We start from the raw sequence: 21,667 nt of genomic DNA, 5'->3' as shown, positions 1-21,667 counted from the left end.
TGGGCTATTCTTGGCTCTGTGCTTAGGAGTGACACCGGGTCATGACTGGGGGACCATAGGTGGTGTTAGGAATTCAAACTGGGGTTGGTCTCCCAAACACCACCAAGAGCAACCCCCTGAGTATGGAGCCAGGAGTATCCCTCAAACCAAACCAAACCAAACCAAACCAAACCAAACCAAACCGTGGAATCCACATTGTTGGTACTGTGAAATAGTAGAACCACTGTGATAAAACAATTCTGAAGTTCCTTAAAAGGACACGGAGCTACAAATGACCCAGCAATTCTATTCTTATATATTCAAGAAAAGTTAAAACCTAAAAAGTTACGCACACCAAAAACTTATGCACAAATAACACACAGCAGCATGATTCACTGTAGCCAAAATGTGGAAACAATCCAAACATTCAGGAATTGAATGAATAAGCAAAATGTGGTATAACCACAAGATGGAATATAATTTGGCAGAAATACAAAAATCAAGTGTTGGGGCCAGATAGTACAGGGGATTAAAAAAACTGCCTTTCATGCAGCTGACTCTGGTTTGGTCCCCAGCACTATATATGGCACTTTAAGGACCACCTAGGAGTGATCCCTGAACAGAGAACCAGGAATAGGGCCTGAGCACCACTGGGTGTGAACAAGCATGGTTGAATATTTTATTTTTCCTTTTTGGATTACACCCAGAGATGCTCAGGGGTTGCTCCTGGCTCTGTACTCAGTAATTACTCTTGGTGCTTGTCCGGGTCAGGGAACCATATGGGATGCCGGGAGTGAACCTGGGTTGGCTGTATGCAAAGCAGATGCCTACCTACCCACTGTACTGTTGCCCTGGCCCTGCATGGTTGAATCTTAAAGGGAAAGAAATATTGCAAACAAACAAACAAAAAAACCCCTAAACAACAGCAACAATTGTAGTGGGGGAGACAGGCCCAGCGGTGCTGAGGGTCACCAGGCCCCATTTTTCTGTGCTCAGAGGGGATATGCAGTGTCTAAGGGACTAAGTGATAGCCCTGACCACATAGAATTTTGAGACAGAAAATCAGTCATCGTCAGGGGTTAAGAGATAGAAGAATGGAGAGTGAATATTGGTAGTTATTTTGGGAGGGTGTTAAAGATGCTTTGAAATTAGAGTTTGTACTTATCACTTAATCCCCGTTATTCATCGATTTATTCGAGCGGGTGCCAGTAACGTCTCCATTCATCCCGGTTGCGTGCTAGCGTAGCCCAATGGTATCTGTTCGTTCTAGGAACATGCAGAGCCTCAAACCGATCATTTAGGGTCTTGATGAAGAAGTCTGACCATCTTATAGGTGGGCGTCCACGTGATCTTTTGATGTCCCGTGAAATCCAATCAGTAATGGCTCTAGTCCAGCGGTTGTCTGTAAACCTCATTATGTGTCTAGCCCATCTGATTTTTGATGTCTTGGCAAATGAGACAGCGTCCCTGATTCTTGAGCGCTGACGAAGATCAGAACTCCGGATTCTATCTCTCATTTGAGTGAATCGTGATATTCCAAGCATAGTTCTTTCGATTCCTCTTTGAGAGACCCGAATAGCGTTCTCATCCTGTTTTCGTAGGGTCCAGGTCTCTGAGGCATATGTTAATGCAGGAAGAACAGTGGAATCAAAGAGATGTGCTCGTAGCTGGAGGTTCTTTGTCCTTTTAGTTATTTCTTCAATGCTCTTGAAGGCATTCCAAGCCGCTCTCTTCCTCCTGCGCAACTCAGGTGCCAGGTCATTCATCATGTTGATTTCTCGACCTAGGTATATATAACTGTTGCATTCGGAGATGGTGGTTCCGTTGAGAGCGAATGGAGCGTCAGGAACAAGGCTGTTTCTCATAAACATTGTCTTCGAAAGATTCAGCTGTAGTCCGGCCTTTCCACATTCACGGTCAAAGTCGTTCAGCATTTGTGCCACTTGGCTGATGTTTGGTGTTATTAGAACGATGTCATCAGCAAAGCGGAGGTGTGTAGTTGCCGACCATCTATCTTCACTCCCATGTTTTCCCATTCCAGTCGTCGCATGATGTTCTCGAGGGTGGCACTGAAGAGTTTCGGTGATATGGTATCACCCTGCCAAACCCCTCTCTTGATATGGATGATTACTTCTTTGTAGAATGGTGAGATTTTGGTAGTGAATCCGCAATAGAGCTCACGAAGGATCCTGATGTATTGAGTTTGTACGCCCTGATTGGTTTGTACAACTTGGGGAATACATAGGAACTCACTCAACTGTAGCCTTCTGGCAGCCTCAGAGGACCAATATTGGGTGCTGGAGATTGAACCCAGGTGGGCCAATTTCAAGGCAAACCTCCTACCCCTTGTATTATTGCTCCAATTCCAATTTTTTTTTTTAAAGAAGGGACTTTGTGGATACCAGGAGGTAGAAGAGGGAAGAATGAGAAGCACGGTCTTTTGTTTTATTTTGGGGGGCATACCTGAATATGTTCAGAGATTACTCCTGGCAGGGCTCAAGGAACCATATGTGGTACCAGGGATCAACTCGTGTCTGGCATGTGCATGGCAAACACCCTGCCTGCTATACTACCTCTCCAACCTAGCAGGGTCTTTTGGTGGTAAAAGGTATTGATTGGTGGTTGAAGTGGTAGTACTCATGTACAGACGCTAATCTAATCCCCTCAAGTAACCAATGACAAAAACAAAAACAATTCAAAAAGATATTAGAGGACCTAAACCAAAGCTTTACTTTTAGGGGGAGAGTTTGGGCAATACCTAGGGGTAAGATGGCCTGGTCCTGGTCCAGGGCAGAGGCAACTCCAGGCAGTGCTCAGAGGAGGACCATGTGGTACTGGACTCAAACTGGGGTTGGCAGCATGCCAGGCAAGTACCTTAACCTATCTTTCTAGTCCCAGCAAAAGACATTTTTATAGTTACATCATAAAAATATAGGGGGCCTTATATCTCCACCATAGTATATTACGCATCTTTTGGGGGTTGGAGGGGGAAAGAACAAAATAATCCCAGAAACCTTGTTGGCTAATGAGGAAAAATTCCCAATATATATTAAGTGAAAACAAACTAAAATACCCTACAAAGCATAGAATATAGCAAATTATATAGTAAGATATCACTGATATAACAAAGGGAACTATATCTAGTTTATTTGCAAGGTAATTTTTTTTTTTTTTTTGGCATTTGGGTCATACCCGGTGATGCACAGGTGTTACTCCTCCTGGCTCATACATGCACTCAGGAATTACTCCTGGTGGTGCTCAGGGGACCATATGGGATGTTGGGAATCGAACCCAGGTTGGCTGCATGCAAGGCAAAACGCCCTACCCGCTATACTATTGCTCTGGCTCCTGCAAGGTAATTTTTGTTTGTTTGAGGCCACATGTGGTACCAGGGGCTCTGCTCAGAGATCACTTCTGGTGGGGCTCAGGGGACAGTATGAGGTGCTGGAGATAGAACAAAGGTGAGCTGTGTGCAAGGAAAGCGTCTTAACTCCTATACTAGCTCTCCTGTTCCCAAAACATTAATAAGTAACACTGATTTTCTGTAAGGAGGAGAAATGGGTCCCTGAGGGGGCACATTAAGAGGGAGAATTAGGGTAGGCCGACCAGAGTTTGATTTGTCCGCCCCTCTCGGAGAGCCAGGCAAGCTACAGAGAGTATCTCGCCCACACGGCAAAGCCTGGCAAGCTACCCAACATGCCAAACACAGTAACAAGTCTCACAATGTTACTGGGCCCGCTTGAGCAAATCGATGAACAACGGGAGGACAGTGCTACAGTGGTATTATTTATAGTTTTTAAATTATGAACCATGTTGCTACAACCAGCTAAAAGAGTAAATTCAATAAAATAAAACCAACAACCCCCCCATAGTAAAGCTAACAAATTAATCTGTCAATTATATTTTCTACTTCTTTTTGTTTTTTGGGTCATACCTGGTGTGACCCCCCCTGGCTCTGTGCTTGGGGGTCACCCCTAGTGGTACTTAAGAGGATCATCCTGGAGTCTGCTGCATTCAGTAGAGCCTTAACCCTGTACTATTTCTCTGGGCTCTCTGATATTTTTCCAAATAGAAATATACCAATACATCAAATTATGTCAGATTGAGACTGAAGAGAAATAGTTACAAATAAGAATATTCCCCATCCCCAACACCACAATCACTTTCTAATTTGGAACTATATGATAAATCCTTTGCATTTTACATACCATTCTCTACAGAAAAAGAAAACAAAATAATTGTGTGTAAATATCCTTTTTCCCTTTTTATGTTCAAGTTCTTTTCTGTAAAACAAAGGCATTAACTAGAGTTATGCTTTCCAAACATTTTTCTTTGTTCTTTTGGAAAGAATATCTACTAAATGTCAGTTTTAATACTATAAAATAGATAAAAGTGTTATGCTAGCAAGACATTAAAAAAAACCTTTCCTCTAGATACTTAAAGCACAGCCGGAAAAAAAAAAATCTTAGTAGCACAGCATTTAAGGTGTTTCTTTTGCATGTAGCTTGCAGATAGTTTGATTCCCAGTACTACCAGTAGTGTTCCTTGAGCACAGAGCTAGCAGTGAGCCTTGAGCATCACTGGGTGTAGCTCCAAAAACAAAACTAAGCACCAGGGGGAAAAAAAAATCCAGGGCTCTCAAGAAGCCACAGGCGCAATAGCTAATAACATTTACCACTATTTCTATCATTCACTGTTTTAATCACCTTAAGTGAATTACCCAATTATATTCACAACAGGCCTATAATATTGGTAGTATTATTTTCTTCAATTTACAGGCAAGGAAAAATAGGGATAAGGATAGCACAATGGTTAAAAGTGTGCAGTCCAGAATGCAACTGCTGGAACATGAAACCTGGCTTTCCTACTTATTAATTGTGAGCTTGAAGAAATCACTTAAATTTCCCATGTTTTCACATCTAAAAAGAGGGGGAGAGGCTTAGAGATTGGGGCCTCAGCACTGACTTACACAGCCCCGTGTAATCACAGAGATCCCTGAACCCCAAGTCCTAACTCTGAGCGCTGGGCGTGCTAACAACAAAAGGAGAAAACTGAAAAGAAAGGGAGGTAATAGCTGTGTCCAAACTTAGGTTGCTGGACTAGATGAGTGGATAAATATGCCTATAATTATGAAGTCCTCCCCAAGTGGACACAGCTACGGAATAGGAGAGAAAAGACTTCAAAGTCACAACTTCTGGGTGTACATTTCTATTCTGCTAAAAGACTGAAAGCTTGACATGTAAACAAAAACTTGCTAAGGATTCCCCTTGTTAAGTAGAACGTTAGTTATAGACGATGATGCTTAATAGATTTTACCCCAACTAGTCAAATGTAAAGGCGACCCAGCTAGTTATCTTTAAAAAGTAAACATTTGGAACCCAATTTTAAAAGTTTCTGTTGAAGAGCTTCTTCACGATCTATATTGCATTTAGACAGCATCTCAGCAATGAAATGCCATGAAATAAATGTTTAATTACTTCTATTCTAGTGCGAAGTCTCAAGGTAGCTGAGCTAAGGCTGCTGCTACAGCAGTATCAGGAGAGCTCAGCTGCCCATTTGCAGATCGACTGATGCCAGGAGAGGCAGAGCCGAAAGAAAATACTGGAATTCTATCTGACTTTGCTGAGTGGATTTTGCTTTAAAAGAAAAAAATCATTTTGCTTAAAAAAAAAAGTTAAATCATATCATTTAAATTCAAGTACAAAACCACAATGCAGAGTATTTTGGAGGTTAGTCATGATTTGGCTCCCCTTTCTGCAATTTCCCATTGCCTCTGTGACAACCACAAGTTCAGGGGTACAACACAATGCAGACTTACCATTTTGTAAGTCCAAAATCAAAATGCAGGGTAGAGAATCAGTTTTAATGATTTGTCTAGTGATGTGAGATTGCCCTTTAATCTTCAAAGCCTGAGAGAGAGGCTGAATCTTGGTCTCAGAGCATTACACTGGTTCTTATTAGAACGACAATGGGCCTAGGAGATAATCCAAGCTAAGCTCCCTATTTGAAGGTTAGCTTCATCTGCATTCCAATTCCCTTTAGCCTTATACATAATATTCTCACAAGTTTCAGAAATCAGAACATAGATGTATCTAAGGGAACCATTATTCAGCTTTCCACACTATCCTAGGTTCAAATAACACATACTCATTATCAATGAAATCTTTATAATGACCACTACTATATTTTAACCTCTCGTGGAAATGTAACATTCACAGAATACAACATAATTTAATTTGCCTGCACTTAGCAATTCATGAATTAGTGCAGTTACTGAAACCTGGTTGAAGGCAGAGAAGGACCTTCCATTCTACCTTCCTTCCTTTTGTTTTTTTTTTCTCCAGGGTGCTAAGGGCTTAGATCTGGTTTTGCATCACTGCTGGAGGTGCTTGGGGGATCTTCTGCAGTGCCAGAGTTGGCCAAATGCTGAGCAAGGCTATACTACTTTATACTATTAGGATCCCTTTCTTTTTTTTTGAGGGGTTCCAGGGGTTCTTTTTTTTTTGAGCTTTCACCAGACCAAAGCATTTTATATAAATGTAGTGAAACTCCATTGTCTTTTTTCCCCCCTTCAGAATATGTAATGATGTTGCTAATGAGGAATTTTACTAGGAAGGCTACATAGTATGGTGCTAACTTTTCACACCTTTGGGCCAGGAAAAATGAAAAATTATGCGGCTGGAGAGATAGTACAGTGGGGAGAGTGCTTGCCCTCTAGGTGGCCACAGCCAGGAGTGACCCATGAATGCAGAGCCAGGAGTACTGCTGGGTGTGGCCCAACACCTCTCCCATGGCACCCCCCAAAAAGGAAATTTTGCAGGTGGCTAAGATAGAAACAAAACCCAATGAAGATAGCATTTATAGCATTTTTTAAAATTAAATTCAATGAAATTTGGTTTTAGCTAGTATGATACCTGCTGCTTGGCTGATACTTGATTGGTGGTGGTGGTGGTAGGGTGGTGTTTTTGGCAGACCTCCAGCAGTCCATGCTGATCATGAGATAAGGAACAGGGGTATATAAAACAGGGTTTTAAAAAGTGGGGGCCAGGAAAGTAGCTCAGTGGTAGAGTGATTGTCATGCCTGTGGGTGAGGCTGTGGGCTCAATTCCTGACACTTGGGGATGGAGGGAGGGAAGGAAAGAAACTTCAATTAAAGTCTGACAATAAAGTCATACACAAGGGATTACACTTCTCTCAGCCTCAAGTTTTTTCACCTGTGAAATGGGGATGATGAGGACAGGGGCGATGGTTCAAAAATGGGAGCACATACTTTGCATGCTGGGGCTGTATTCCTAGCACCAGGACCAACTCTGAGCACCTACTACTCCCCGTACTCTGGGGTGTGGCCCAAAAAACTAAAAAAAGAAAATGGGAAAAGGGCCAGAGATAGTACAGGAGGTGAGGCGTTTATGCGGCAAACCAAGTTCCATCTACTGCATCACGCAGGGTCCCCCACACCATGGCCAAGAGTGATCCATGAATATACAGAGCCAAGGGTAAGCTCTGAACACCCCGTAGTAATGCTCTACCCTCTGACCCCTGGGGGTGGGGAGGGAAAAAAAGGGGTAAGACAACTTATTTCAGGTTTTGTTTATTGTAAGGATTAAATAGGAACACACATTTCTGGGCATGGTCTTACACAAGTAACTTTTTCTCATGTTAAGTAGCATTCATTTTGCGATTCCAAATCAATCTCAATATTCCCAAGATTTGCTTTACACCAGATGATCAAAGAATCTACAGGAAGTGCCTGTTTTCATAACAGAATTATTGGTAGAGTGTATAGAATATGGCACAATTAAAGAGAAATCAATGTAAACTTCCCATGCTACATCCAAAGCAAACTGGGCTCCGTGAAAGAATTGGGACTTAAGACATGATTAGAGAAAGCAAAATACAGAGTATTAAGGTCTGATTTTCTTTTTTCCATTAAATAAAATCCAAAAAGCAAACAAAACCCAATCCAGATATAAAATGAATATCCATATGTAATCCACATGTACTGTGGTGAGGGGTGTGGGGATTCAGGAGCCCTGTTGACCCAGGCTGAGGAGGTCTCTGAGTACAGCCTAGTACAGTGACTTTCAGACTATCCCGAGTCCCTAGAAGTTCAACAAAACTTTGCAGATCCTTCCCTTAATTTAGTATGCTTTACTAGACCTCTGGATGAAACGATTATGTGTGGACCATTCTAAGAGTTCACAATTCTGAATTCAGGCAGTAAAAAAGAAAAATGTGTCTTTTTGAGAAACACATCAGCGGCTATAGAAATCTGATTAGGCCCCATTCGGCATTGTTTTAGTAATGATTTGGACATAACCTAGGACACAAAGTACCAATTACACCCACAAACCTTATCACCATCAACTGTGTGGTGAGCACTAACATAATAATACCTGCACTTTTCCTGTACCTAAGGAGCTAATTTCACGTTACAGGTATTATCTCATCCCTTGACGTTTGAACCCTGAAGGCAGGTTTGGAGTGAACTAATTTGTATGCCCAGTTTTTCACTGTCTGGACATGGAGATACAGCAAATGATCTTCTTTTTCTTGTTTTGGGGTCATACCCGGCGATGCTCAGGGATTACTCCTGGCTCTGCACTCAGGAATTACTCTTGGCAGTGCTCGAGGGACAATATGGGATGCCCGAGATTGAACCCGGATTGGCCACGTGCAAGGCTAGTGCCCTACCCGCTGTACTACCCGCTCCAGCTCCCACAGCAAATGGTTTTCTCAAGGGCACACAAGACGCAGAGACGGAGCCCAGAACTCAAGCAGCAGTATTTATGGGGCCCCACCCGGCGGTACTCAGGAATCACCCCTGGTGGGGTCTGGGGAATCCAAGCCGGGTCAGCCGCGTTTGCGCAAGGCAGTGCCTTTCCCCGCTGTACTAGCTTTCCGGCATCTAGAAATAAGTTTTTTTACCCTTGAAATCAGGCTGCCTTAACGAGATGAGGATCCAGCCTCCATCCACGAGAAATACGTAAAACTGCACAAAGAACACGATCGCGAGCACATGAGCAATCGAAGCTTGCGGGGGGCGGAGGGGGGCTGGAGAAACACAACGTAAGCCCCCAGAAAAAAAGCCCACCGCGGTGCGGGTTCTTCCCGCGTTCGGGGTTTGCAACCTCGAGCCGGAGGGTCACGGCCCCGACCGGCCTCATCCCCGACCTCCCCGGGGTTCCGAGTCGCGCTCCGGGCCCGCGTGCACGACCCCGCACGGGTCCAGCCCCTCACCGAGAGTCGCGGCCGGGTCTCCGCTCGCGGCCCACGGCAGACACTGGCAAGAACGCGCTCCCCGGCCGCTCGGCTCGCACGCTCGGGCCGGCACCGCTCGCCCGGCAGGAAACGACGCAACGCGCAGCCGCCGCGGCCTCCAAGCCCCGGGCCGGCCGGGGGACGCCGGGCCGCTCCCGGCGCACTCGGGGCCGCCGGGCGGACGAGGGCGCGGGCGCCCCGCGGCTCCGCGGCCCGCGAGGTCAGTCGGGAGCGGTGTCAGCCCGCCCGCCCGCGAGAGCCCGGCCCGGGGCCGCCGCGCCCGCCCCGGCCCGAACGCCGCTCCCCCGCTCGGCGGCCACGGGGAATGGAACCGTCCGCGGGGGGCATTGTGGGAGGCGCGCGCGGGGCGGGGGCGTGTGGGCGGGGCGGCGGCGGCGGCGGCGGCCGGGGCGGCGGTTGGTGGCCGTGGGGGCGGGGAAGGGGGGCGGAAAGGAGAGCTGGAGGCGGAGGAGGCGGAGGAGGCCCGGGCTCGCGCCGCCGGAGGTACGTGTGGGGGCCCGCGCCCGCGCCCGCGCCGGCCTGACAGGGGCCGAGGAAAAGTGGGGGGCGCGCGGAGGCGCCCCGGAGCGCGCGCGACCGGGCTGGCGGGCGCGCAAGGTGGCCGGAGGCGGCGGTGGGTGGGAGCGGCGCGCGGCCGGCCCAGACCCGCTCTCGGGCGCGTGCGGCGGCCGCGGGGGGGGCGGGCCGCGGGCGCGGAGGGGGCGGGGGACGGTGCGGGGCCCGCGGCGCGCTCCGCTCCCTCCCTGCTGAGCGCCGCCGCCGCCGCCGCGCCGCCGCCATCTTGAGCTGGCTCGGCGGAGGGGGAGCTGCTCTCCGTCTCGGCCGGCGGGACCCGCCTCCCCGCGCGGCCCCCGCGAGCCCCACGCCTTTCCCTTCTCCGCGCTCCATTTCCGCCCGCCCGCCCGCGGGCCGCCGCCTGACCAGCGGGAGGGCCGGGCGGCGGGCGAGGCGCGCGGCGGCGGCGGCGGCGGCGGCGGCGGCGGCCGCCCCCCTCGGCTCCCCACTTGCCTGCGCGCCCCGCGCCCGGCGGCCGCGGCCTGAGACGCGACGAGCGCGGCCGCCCGGGAGGCCTCGGGCCTACGCGCTCCCGCTCGGCGGCGCCGCCCGCCGCTTCCTGGGAGCGCCTGTCACCTCCGGGACCCGGAGCTCCGGCAGCGCGGGGGTAAGGATGGGGGAGGGGAGCCCGCGGCGCCCGCGCGGTCGTGCCCCGCGGGGCGAGGGGGACCCTGACAGCGGGCGGCGGGCGGGGGAGGGCGCGGGCGCGCGGGGAGGCGGAGCCGCCGGCCGGGGCCCCTGACAGGCTCGTGGGTGCTGTGGTGGCGCGGCGGGAGCACCCCCCGAGGCGGCTGCGCGTCCGTGCTCGGGGCTCCCGGGTGGGGGCGGGGGTCAGGTCGGCGGCTTGCCCGGCTTGCCCCCGCACCCCTCGCGGCGCCGTTGCCGCTTGGCGGGTGGGAACGCCAGCGCCGTGGCGGCCTTTTAGGAAGTTGGAAGGGATGCGCTGGGCTAGTCTGTGCGGGAGATGCCGCGAGGACGGAGGGGGATGTCGGCGGGTCGCGGCTGCGGGGGCGCGTGGGGAGGGCAGAACGCGTGCCCCGGGGTGCCCCAAACGCAACTTGGGCGGGGGGGTCCCGTGCACCTGAGGGGGTGCGGGTTTTTCAAGGAAGGGGGCCGCGGGAAGTCTCGCGGGACGGGGCATCGCATGGGGCGGTGTTTTAGGGACCAGGAGCAGGTCGGTGTGGGGTCCCGGGCACACCTGCTCCGGCGGCTTGAGCGCTCGTAGCCCAGTAGGTAGGTCCCTCCAACTGGTGAGAGTCGTGCGAGTGTGGAGGCCGGAACTTGGCGACGTGCGCGAGCCCTCGGAGAGTGAGGGAGCGGGTGGCGTTGTGTTGACTTGAGTGGACAGGAAGACTTGCTCGCAGAGGGAAGCCCTTCTCTCCTGCCGGGTGCTCTTTCCGCGTGTCTTTGTGATCCAAATCTTTTTGCGAGAATGGCAGGGGTTTTCCTCGGTTCACAAAATCGGAGGTTCAGGTGTACCAGGTAAATTCCCCAAGGTCACATCCCGGTGGGACGCTGCTGTGTCGCCGCGCGTGCAGTCGTGGCTTCAGCGTCCCGTGCAACGGGGCCGACAGGCTGGTCGAGCGCGCAGACATGTGAGTGCTGTAGGTAAGTTTGTCCTTGCCAGGCCAGCCAGAATGGAACGGGTTTCCCTGACAGTGTTAGGTTTCCATTAGTAGAGAAAATGAGGGCATTTCTAACACTTTTTAGCTTCAGTGTTGGGAGTGTTTTTCGTAGTTTAACTTGGACCGGAGCACAGCTGCATTGGGGGACTGACAGCTTAACTTTGAATCTCTAGGAGGGAAACATCATTCATTTCACAAATAAATATTGCGTGATAATTCTGTAAATATGCCCAGCTTTGGGGTGACAATGATCATGACTGTGGAAATAACTCGGATAACATACACGTGAGGGGACTTCTCTTGAATGTTTTGTGTGTTAAGTACTGTGGAATTGAAACTAGAAAATCTTCCTAAAAAGTCTATTTCAGGGGCAGGAATGTGGCTCCGTGGTAGAATACTTACTCGTATGAGGCCCTGAGTTTGATCCACAGCATGGAAATAAATATACAAATGTTTATTCACATTAGATCAAGTCATTTTACTTATTTTATTTTGTCCGTGGTACCCTTCCTAGAGCTTCACGAATGCAAGTCATGTGCTGTACAGCTGAACCATATTGCCGGCCCTCCCTGCATTTTAATGCTGAAGGATACTGAAAAATCTAAGAATCTAACAAAGTGGCTGTTTGTGATAGAGTGTGCCTTCGTTTCCATTTATGAGTAAACTTTTTGGGATCTGGGACTTTGTTGGTATATGTGACTGGCTAGTTAAACTTTTTGGCTCGACTGAATGAATTCTTCAAAAAACAAGCTTGTAGTAAGGATTATGCTTTATGAAAATGAAGGAATGAACTAGGCCAATTTAACTATTTTTCTGGACAAAGTAATATTTTTGATGTGCTAGATTAGTTGTGCTTAAATTTTTTTGTCAAGTATTCTTTTAGAATTTGATGAAAGACCCTTATTGTAGAAAATGCATGCAATTTCAAGAACTTAATTTCAAGAACAAATTATGCATACAATTTCAAAAGCTTAATATTGAAGAAGAATCAGTTTATATTCAGGTTTCATTTTTCCCCTCTTAATAGTTTGAGGTTGGAGATTCTGATGTGAGTTTAAGATAAAAAAAAAAAAGTCTGACAGTTTAAACATGCTGATAGTGATAGTAAGGAGATTCTTTTTATTTATTTGGAATTTGGACCATTCTTGGCTCTACTCAGAAGTCACTCCTGGTGGTGCTCAGGCAACTGATGTTATGGGATCTAACTGGGTTGGAAAGCATGCACTATGTCTCTGGCCTGGAGATTCATTTTTTTAAGTTTATGTACCATTAACTTAAAAGGGTACCCATATCCTAAAGTACCAGGGTACCGTGCCCTCCAGCCCTTACTAAAGGGTCTCTTAGGCCCTAGAGTTACCTGGCCAAGTTTCAGGGATTACTCTTGGCTCTGCCTTTAGGAATTACTCCTGGTGGTGCTCTGGGGACCATATGGGATGCCAGGGATTGAACTGAGCCTGCCAAGCACCCTACCTGCTCTACTCTCTCACTCTGTGTATGCAAGGAATATCAAGATGAATAGTATATATGGCCTTTGTCTTTAAAGAGGAACTAATACAATTGAAACTATTAATTACATGATGATGAGGGGCTTTCTAAAGGGTAAGGGAAGCATATTCCTGCAAATTGAAGTATAATGAATGAATGTTTTTGCCTTTAGTGGTTAAGCTAGGCTTGATACTTTACTTGCAACTTTGTAGCTTTGTAATTGTTTCATAGTATCATCTGATGATTTTGGAACTATTAGGTTGGAAAGGAGGCAAACATGGGGTACCTTAGACTTACTTTGAATATGCTTGCATGCTGTTTCAGGATTCAAACCAAGGTCACAGGCAAATGTTAGGTAAGTGCCTTAATCTTTGTACTGTTTCTTGGACCCTATAGTGAGCCTTAATATAATTTTCTTTATATGTAAAACTTAGCTATTTGAAAAACTATGAGTCTGCTGTAAGTTAAAAATAATTACTGCCTAGAGGCCAGAGAGATAGTATAGTGGATAAGGCACTTTCCTTGCTGTCAGAGCAATGTAAGGTGCTTGCCTTTCAAGAGACCAACCTGGGTTTGATCCTTGGCACCACGTATAGTCACTTGAGCACTGCCAGGCGTGATTCCTAGAGCCAGGTGTAAACCTTGCACAGCCAGGTATTGCCCCACCCCTCAAAAAAGGGCACTTTCTTTGCATGCATCTCATACAGTTTTCCCTTATACCACATAGAGAGTAGTCCTTGAGCACCGCTTGGTGTTACCTAAAAACCTAAACAAAACAACCAAAAATAATAATTACACTTAAAAAAATTCTTACAAAGGTAAATAAAGGTTAGGAGTCAGAGAGATAGTACAATGGGTTAAGGCACTTGCCTTGCATGTTCAGTCCTCAGCACCACATATGTTCCACTGAGCCCTACCAAAAGTGATCCCTGAGCACAGAGCCAGGAACAAGCCCTGAGCACAGCCACACTTGCATTGCTTAGGAACTGGCATTGTGATGATGGGGATGTGGGGAGGAGAAGGGGTGGTTTCTTCTGAAGGTGCTTGGGGACCATGTGGTGTGAAGAACTAACCAGATTTCTTGCATAAAAAGATTGTGGTTGAACTGTCACCCTGGCTTTTATGGAGAGAGATCTTAAAAGATTTTATTGTCATGATCTGTCACTGTCACTGTCATTGTCACTGTCCTCCCATTCATCAATTTGCTCCAGCGGGCCCAGTAATGTCTCCATTGTGACAATTGTTACTGTGTTTGGCATAGCTCGACAGGCTTTGCCGCGCCGGCGAGATACTCTCAGTAGCTTGCTGGACTCTCCGAGAGGGGCGGAGGAGTCGAACTCGGGTAGGCCATGTTGACTGCTTGCAAGGCAAACGTCCTACCCGCTGTGCTGTTGCTCCAGCCCATGATCTCTGTAATATGTAAATTTGGGAAATGTTTATTATTTAATTTTTAAAGAGTATTTAGCCTGGCAAACCACCCGTGACGTATTCAGTGTGCCAAACACAGTAACAACAAGTCTCACAATGGAGACGTTACTGGGCCCGCTCAAGCAAATCGATGAACAATGGGAGGACAGTAACAGTGACAGTGACTTTTAAGTTAATGTTTTAAAATAATATGGCAGCAGTATATTTATATAACTTTGTGTATGTACATGTGTAAAGTCTTGTATGTATAAGGTCCTTCCTACGTTTAAAATACTTGTTAATTGGCCTGTTCCCCCTGGTGGCCCAGTGGCTGCCATCCTCCAGAGGCCACTGGACAGTCAGGTTTGGGCCCACGGTTACAAGACACATGGGGCCTCATGGGATGGGGTGGAGCCAGTCCTTTCCTCCATGTCCCAACAAGACCCCGAGTTGCCACCCAGGAACGGCCTCTCTGGCTCCTGATCAAGCTGCTTAACGGCCATGATCCCAGAGACTCAGAAACAAGTCTTGAGACCCAGCGGCTTTTGGCAGAAATGTGTCTGGACCCGCAGTAGGTTACATCGCCAGGCTACCCCAGGGGGGAAGGGTGCTGTCCCTCTGCCTGCTCCCCCTAGGCGACTTGGTGGCCGCCATCCTCCAGAGGCCATTGGACAGTCAGGTTTGGGCCTGCAGTGACGAGACATTTTGGGCCTCACGGGGTAGGGGTGGAACTGGCCCTTTCCTCCCCATCCCAACGAGACCCCTGGTCACTGCCCACGCACAGCCTTTCTGGCTCCTGATTAAGCTACTTAATGGCCATGATCCAAGAGAGTCAGGAACAAATCTCAGAACCCAGCAGGTTTTGGCAGAAATCCCTCCAGATTTAATTGTTAAAATTTAGGAATTTCAAAATCACGCGGCCACTACTGCAGCCACGCAACATCGTATGTTATTCATAACTAGCAATAGGGAACGTTGTCTACTGTTGCCTTTCCAGCAGATCTGAGTGTTGGGGTAAAATCCCAAATAATAATGGTGGGTCTGGTGTCAATATATTGAATCAAAGTAGAGAGAGAGTGATGTAGAAATCATCTGCCCACAGGTAGGGGGGGAGGGTTTGAGATGGGGGTATACTGGGGTTTTTGGGGGTGGAAAATGGGCACTGGTGAAATTATGGGTGTTTCATAGTATGACCAAGACTTAAACCCAAAAGCTTTGTAACTGCTCTCACGGTTATTCAATAAATAAAGTTATTAAAAATGAAAAGAAAAAGTAAGGTGGAGTTTATGCCCAATTCAATCAGCTAATCAGTGGCTGAAAAAGTAGCAGTACTCCTACATAAAAAAAAAAAAATACTTGTTAATAGGACCAGAGAGTACAGCAAGTAAGGTGCTTGCCTTGCATGAAGCCCTGCCTGAATTGGATTTCAATCACCACATATGTTCTGAGTACCACCACTTGTGGATCTCCCCCAAATACTTGTAATAATCACAGAAAATTATTCAGGACCTTAAAGCACCAAGAATGAAAAGCATTTTTCATGTTGTCATGTTCTTGAGTTGTATCCTAATATATATATATATATAGCATTATTTCTCTATATCTTGCTAGCCACTTTTACAGTATTAGTAGTACCACTTGAGACTTTATTCTTAGTCTTCTTTCTTGCCTCAGAAATAAATCATGGCCTCGTTGACTTTTGCTTAAACTGATCTGCCTGCATGTACTTAAAGTTTTTACTGTATCTGTGATATGTCTTCATTTGGACAGTTTTATATTGCTGTTTGAGTTAATGTCTATTAATGATGATGATTATAATTTTTTTCATCTCATACAGGACAAGTGCTGTACTAGTAAGCCATACCTCTAGCCTTTTGAGCCCTTTTTTTGGTTCGTGTTTTGTTTTGGGGCCACATCTGCAGTGCTCAGAGTTTACTCCTGGCCTGCACTCAGGAATCACTCCTGGCAGGTTCAGGGCACCAAATGTGATTCCTGGATTACACTTAGCGTGGCCATGTGCAAGACTAGTGCCCTACCTGTGTACTATTGCTCTGAACCCCCCTTCTGAGCTTTTTATTTTTTATTTTTTGATTTACAATACTGTTAATAATGGTTTCTCGTGAACACACCTCACGTCATCATTGTATCCATCTCCACTACTACCCCAGTGCTGTCCCCTCCCTCCAGCCCAGTTGTGTGAATAAGTTCCCCAATTATGTTGCCTTTGGATCTTTGTTTGATCCCTCACTGTGTATCTTTAAGACCCACATATGAGGGAGATCGTTCTGTATCTGTCCCTTTCATTCGCACTGACCTCATTAGGCATGATATTCTCTAGTTCCGAAATCATGCTGCAGATGAGTTTGTTCTTTCTTGAGCCTTAATGGTCCTGCCCTGCTTTATTGATACTTCCTATGAGCTCTGCTTTGTGCTGTCATTTACAGAATCCTGAGAAATCTTAGACTTAATTTATGTGAGAGGAAAGGAAAAGGAAAATAGTTTTTGTTTTATTGAACTATATTGCTAGTGAAAAAAATTAATTTTATTGATTACTCATATTCTTTTGTATAGAGAGGTTAGATTTTCATATTTAAGTTTTGTCACCTGAGGGCCTGGAGAGAGTGTACAGTGGACGGGGAGCTTGCTTTGCATGAGACCAGTTGGGTTTGATCACTGCCCCGCCCCCCCATATGTTTCCTGAGCCCTGCCAGGAATGATCCCTGAGTACAGAACCAGCAGTAACTCTGAGCACTGCTGGGTGTGGCCTCAAAACAGAAAAACAAAAAAGATTTGTCATCTGGACTGGAGAGATTGCTCAGTAGGTTGGATTGCATGCCAGGAGAACCACATTTGGCATCCAGTACTGCATGGGCCCCTAATCACGACTTTTTTAATCCATAGTTATAAAAACTATAGAATAGTTTTTTTGTCATTGGCCCCGTTTTGGCCTCTCCTGAAATGAAGGTTTGTCTAATTGTCAGTGTGTTTTATATTTTAGAAATAACCGTTTTTAATGACTGCCTCACTGGGGGCGTTAATGGTAATGTAATGTTGATGTAATACAATTAATTATGGACTTTTTTTGTTGTGTTTTTGGCAGTGCTCAGGGGTTACTTCTGGCTCTGCACTTAAGAATTACTCCTAGTGGTGCTTGGGAGATATGGGTTGATGCCAGGGATTGAATCTGGGTTGGCTGTGTGCAAGGCAACTGCCCTACTCTGCCCTGCTATCACTCTGGCTTCTAAGTTACGGACTTTAAGTAATGAGGTAAATTAAATGATAACCTTATTGCTGTTTCACAGTTGTTGTTCCTTTATTATTTGAGAGTCTGTAAAATTTTATTTTGTAACATTTTGCTTTCGATAGTTTTTTGTCATTGGCTCTCTGACATATTAATGGCAGAATTGCATATTTTTATCCAATTTTATTTTTAAAGCATGAAATGTTTAATCATATATAGAAACAGTAGTATATTTCAACATTTAGTACCAACATCTTGTTTTCATATTCCCATATAGTTGCCTCTCTCTCTTCCTCCTTGCCTTTATATATTTTGAAGCAAATCTTCCCGACATTATGTAATTTTATCCATAGGTACTTTTGGTATATATATATTTTTCACTCTTGGTATAAGGTGTGTGTGTTTCAAAGCAAGTACTCTGTTACCACTGAGTTACATTCCTGATCCCGTCTTTTGTCTCCCCCCCCTCTTATTTTCACACTGAAATAAGAAATTATTCCTCCACAGGTAGATTTTATATAACTTTAAAATTTGATGGTATATAAAATTAAACTACTTTTATCAAATACTTCTATATTACCCATCAATAAGAATTTTCTCTACAAACTAAGAAATGGACTGAACAGAAATCCATATTGTTGCTTTTTAAAGATGTTTACATAAAAGAATTCAAACAGTTTCTTTGCTAGAAAAGCTTTTCAGCTTTTTTTTTAAACATGCTCGTGAGAAATGTCTCTTAGAGGTTTTGTTTGTGGTTTTTTTTTTAATAATTTTATTTATTGAATCACTGTGAGAGCAGTTACAAAGCTTCCGGGTCTAAGTCTCGGTCATACAATGAAACACCCGTACCTCCACCAGTGCCCATTCTCCACCACCAAAAACCCCAGTATACCCCGATACCACACCCTCCCCCTACCTGTGGGGCAGATGATTTCCACATTACTCTCTCTACTTTGATCACATTCAATATTTCGACACCAGACCCATCATTATTATTTGAGATTTTATCCCAACATTTAGATCTGCTGAAAAGGCAACAGTAGACAATTGATGTTCTATTGTTGGTTATGAATAACATATGATGTCGCGTGGCTGCAGTAGGGCCATGTGATTTTGAAATTCCTAAATTTTAACACTTAAATCTGGAGGGATTTCTGTCAAAAGCCACTGGGTTTTGAGATTTGTTCCTGAGTCTCTGGGATCATGGCTGTTGAGCAGCTTGATCAGGAGCCAGAGAGGCCATTCGTGGGTAATGACTTGGGGTCTCTTGGGACGGGGAGATCAGGACCGGCTCCACCCCCATCCTGTGAGGCCCAACAAGTTTCGTCACTGCGGGCCCAAGCCTGACAGTCCAGTGGCCTCTGGAAGATGAGGGCCACCGACCCGCCAGGGGAAAGCAGGCAGAGGGACAGCACCCTTTCCCCCCTGGGATGGCCCAGCGACAGTAACCTACTGCGGGGTCCAGGACGCATTTCTGCCAAAAGCCGCTGGGTTTCGAGATTTGTTTCTGAGTCTCTGGGATCATGGCCATTAAGCAGTTCGATCAGGAACCAGAGAGGCCATGCCTCCAATTATACAGCTGAGCCGGAGGTGGTTTGTGGGTGTGTTTCCCACATACCTAACTTTTGGCCATTTACTTTCTTGGTAAACTTTGCCCCAAGTTTTTGGGGTCTGGCCAAAGGCACAGCAACAATTTTGGGGTATCTGGAAGTCTGAAAGCGTCATCAGGCTGCTGATACACTCACCTCACAGGTACAGATTGACCTGCTGGTGGCACCATACTCCCTAGGTTTTGTTTGTTTTAATTATGATGACAAGATGCTGAAAACCTTTAGTTCCTGTTTGTCTCAAGTTTTCTAAGTGAATCCATTTACTTAAGAATGAGATAATTGGTAATGTTGAATGGGATCTAAAGTTGGTCTAAATTCAACCTTTTGCTTATTTTTGGGTCACACCCGGCGGTGCTCAGGGATTACTCTTGGTTTCACAATCAGGAATTACTCCTGGAAAGCGGGGGGAGGCACAGACCGCATGGGCGAACCGTATGGATCTTCAGGAATAGAACCTGGGTGGGCTGTGTGCAAGGGAAGAGCCCTACCCGTTTTATCTCTCCAGCCCCTAAATCCAACTTAAAAACTTGTAGTGAATGAAGCGCACATTCCTTTTTTTTTTGCTTTTTTTTTTGGGTCACACCCGGCCATGCGCAGGGGTTATTCCTGGTTCTACACTCAGGAATTACTCCAGGTGGTGCTCAGGGGACCATACGGAATGTTGGCATTCGAACTCAGGTTGGCCGTGTGCAAGACAAACGCCCTACCCACTGTGCTATCACTCTAGTCCCTGAAGCGCACATTCTTTCAAATTTTGAAATTTTAATTGTGGACATTTGACAATCCACACTTAATTAAAATGCTAAATAATGAGCCTTGCTACAGAATTTGGGAATCATGACCACGTTCACGATCATCGTGTTGTTCATCGATTGCCTCGGGCAGGCACCAGTACTGTCTTCTTTGCCCTAGCTCTGAGATTTTAAAAAATGCCACATTCAAGGCACTTTCAGGGTTAGGAGAATGAGACCCATCGTTGTTACTGGTATTTGGCATATTTGGTACACCACAGGGAGTTTGCCAGAATCTGCCGTGTGGGTAGGTTACATTCGGTAACCTGCCAGATTGTCCAAAGAAAGAATCATGATATGTAGTCATATTGTAGAAGAATAAAGCAAGTAAAGAAAGGTTATTTGAGTTACTGAAATGAACCAGAGTCTAGAGATTTGAAGTGTGGTTAGTAAAGTAGAATTTAATTGTATTTATTCTTTTGCTCGGACCCCAAAGTTTTGTTTTTGTTTTTGTTTTTTTTTGTGGGGGGGATGGGGGCATACCTGGCAATGCTCAAGGTTTAATTCTGGCTCTGTGCTCAGAGATCACTCCTGACAGGGCTCAGGAGACTGGATGCTGGGGATCAAACCCAGGTTGGCTGGATGCAAAACAAGCACCTTATCTACTGTACTGCTCCTTTGGCCCCTTTTCACTTACATTTGCTTTCAGATCACAGGTGGGTATTGTGTCAGATACATCTCTATGTCTTTCATGGCTTCTTAGTTTAAACAGCTTTGTTTAGAGTATGGAACAGACATTGTTTATGATAAAACTTTTTAAACTCATTGCTGAAATGAAAGCTCCAATGTGTATATATTTTCAACATAAGTCTAGCAGGGCCAAATGGAGAGAATTTAAATGATTGTCTTTAAAAGAAAAGTTGCTGAGTCTAATATTTGAGAAAAATGGGGGAATGAACCAATAATGTATTACTATTAAAATGAACAATATTACATATTGGAAAAAGGCCTTTAGAGAAGTTTGAAAGATGTAAGTAAAATCCTGGGCTGGAGCAATATCATACAGCGGGTAGGGAGTGTCCGGATTCAGTGCCTGGCACCCTGCCGTAGTCTCCTGAGCCACCACCAAGAGTAATTCGAGCCAGGAGTAATTTGTGAGCATCCCTGGGAGTGAGCCAAAAACAAAAAAGATGTAAAACTAAAAATAAGTAGATTTCATCAGTAGCATAAATTGGAAAGTTAACGTTTAGTTGCATATCAAAGAAAAAAAGAGCAATTACTTTGAAACCACAGTATATTAGTGATTTAACATTCTGTGTGCCCCTGGGCTTGACATTTTTACTCCAGCACTGCAATTTGTGTTAATTAAACCACATTTGGGTGTGAACCACTGGTGGTACACTCTGGCTGTCTGCATGTTAAGAGGTTAAAACCTCAAGTAGGGCAGGTCAGGTTTTCTAAAAAGATATAATTTGGCAGTCTTTCTTCTGTTTGTTCGTTTGTTAATTTAGTCAGCTAGTCAGTTTTGTGTTTGTGTGTGTGTGTGTTGGGGGGAGGGGGCGGGGCAGCACATACCCAGCAGTGCTCAGGGACTACTACTGGTTCTTTGCTCCGGGAACCCTCTATGTTGATGAGGTTTGGAAGGACCTGTGATTGATGGCATGTAAGGTAAGGGCCTTAATCTCTGTTTTAGCTCTCAGGCCCACCAGTTAACATTAACAGTGTTTGCTCTGTTGTTAGGGTTTTTTTTTT

General features: G+C 46.0%; 2 protein-coding genes across 6 annotated transcripts in view; one reads left to right on the top strand and one right to left on the bottom strand.

Moving 5' to 3' along the window:
• Positions 1 to 9,406, bottom strand: part of DAP3 (death associated protein 3) — a 34,055-nt gene extending 24,649 nt beyond the window's left edge. The window contains exon 1 of one of the 4 annotated variants that reach the window (XM_056123636.1): positions 9,220 to 9,406. The gene's annotated coding sequence lies outside the window, so the exon portion shown is untranslated. The remainder of the gene's footprint in view (positions 1 to 9,219) is intronic. The other 3 variants (XM_056123634.1, XM_056123633.1, XM_056123635.1) reach the window with 3 other exon arrangements.
• A 219-nt stretch (positions 9,407 to 9,625) lies between these two features.
• Positions 9,626 to 21,667, top strand: part of ASH1L (ASH1 like histone lysine methyltransferase) — a 181,611-nt gene continuing 169,569 nt past the window's right edge. Inside the window, exon 1 of one of the 2 annotated variants that reach the window (XM_056123618.1) lies at positions 9,626 to 9,744. The gene's annotated coding sequence lies outside the window, so the exon portion shown is untranslated. Of the gene's footprint in view, positions 9,745 to 10,290; positions 10,424 to 21,667 lie in introns of those variants that run through there. The other variant, XM_056123619.1, reaches the window with a different exon arrangement.

The sequence above is a fragment of the Sorex fumeus genome, unplaced genomic scaffold, assembly GCF_029834395.1.
Source record: "Sorex fumeus unplaced genomic scaffold, SorFum_2.1 ptg000047l, whole genome shotgun sequence".
Lineage (NCBI taxonomy): Eukaryota > Metazoa > Chordata > Mammalia > Eulipotyphla > Soricidae > Sorex > Sorex fumeus.
This window is presented reverse-complemented; position numbering and strand designations above follow the sequence as displayed.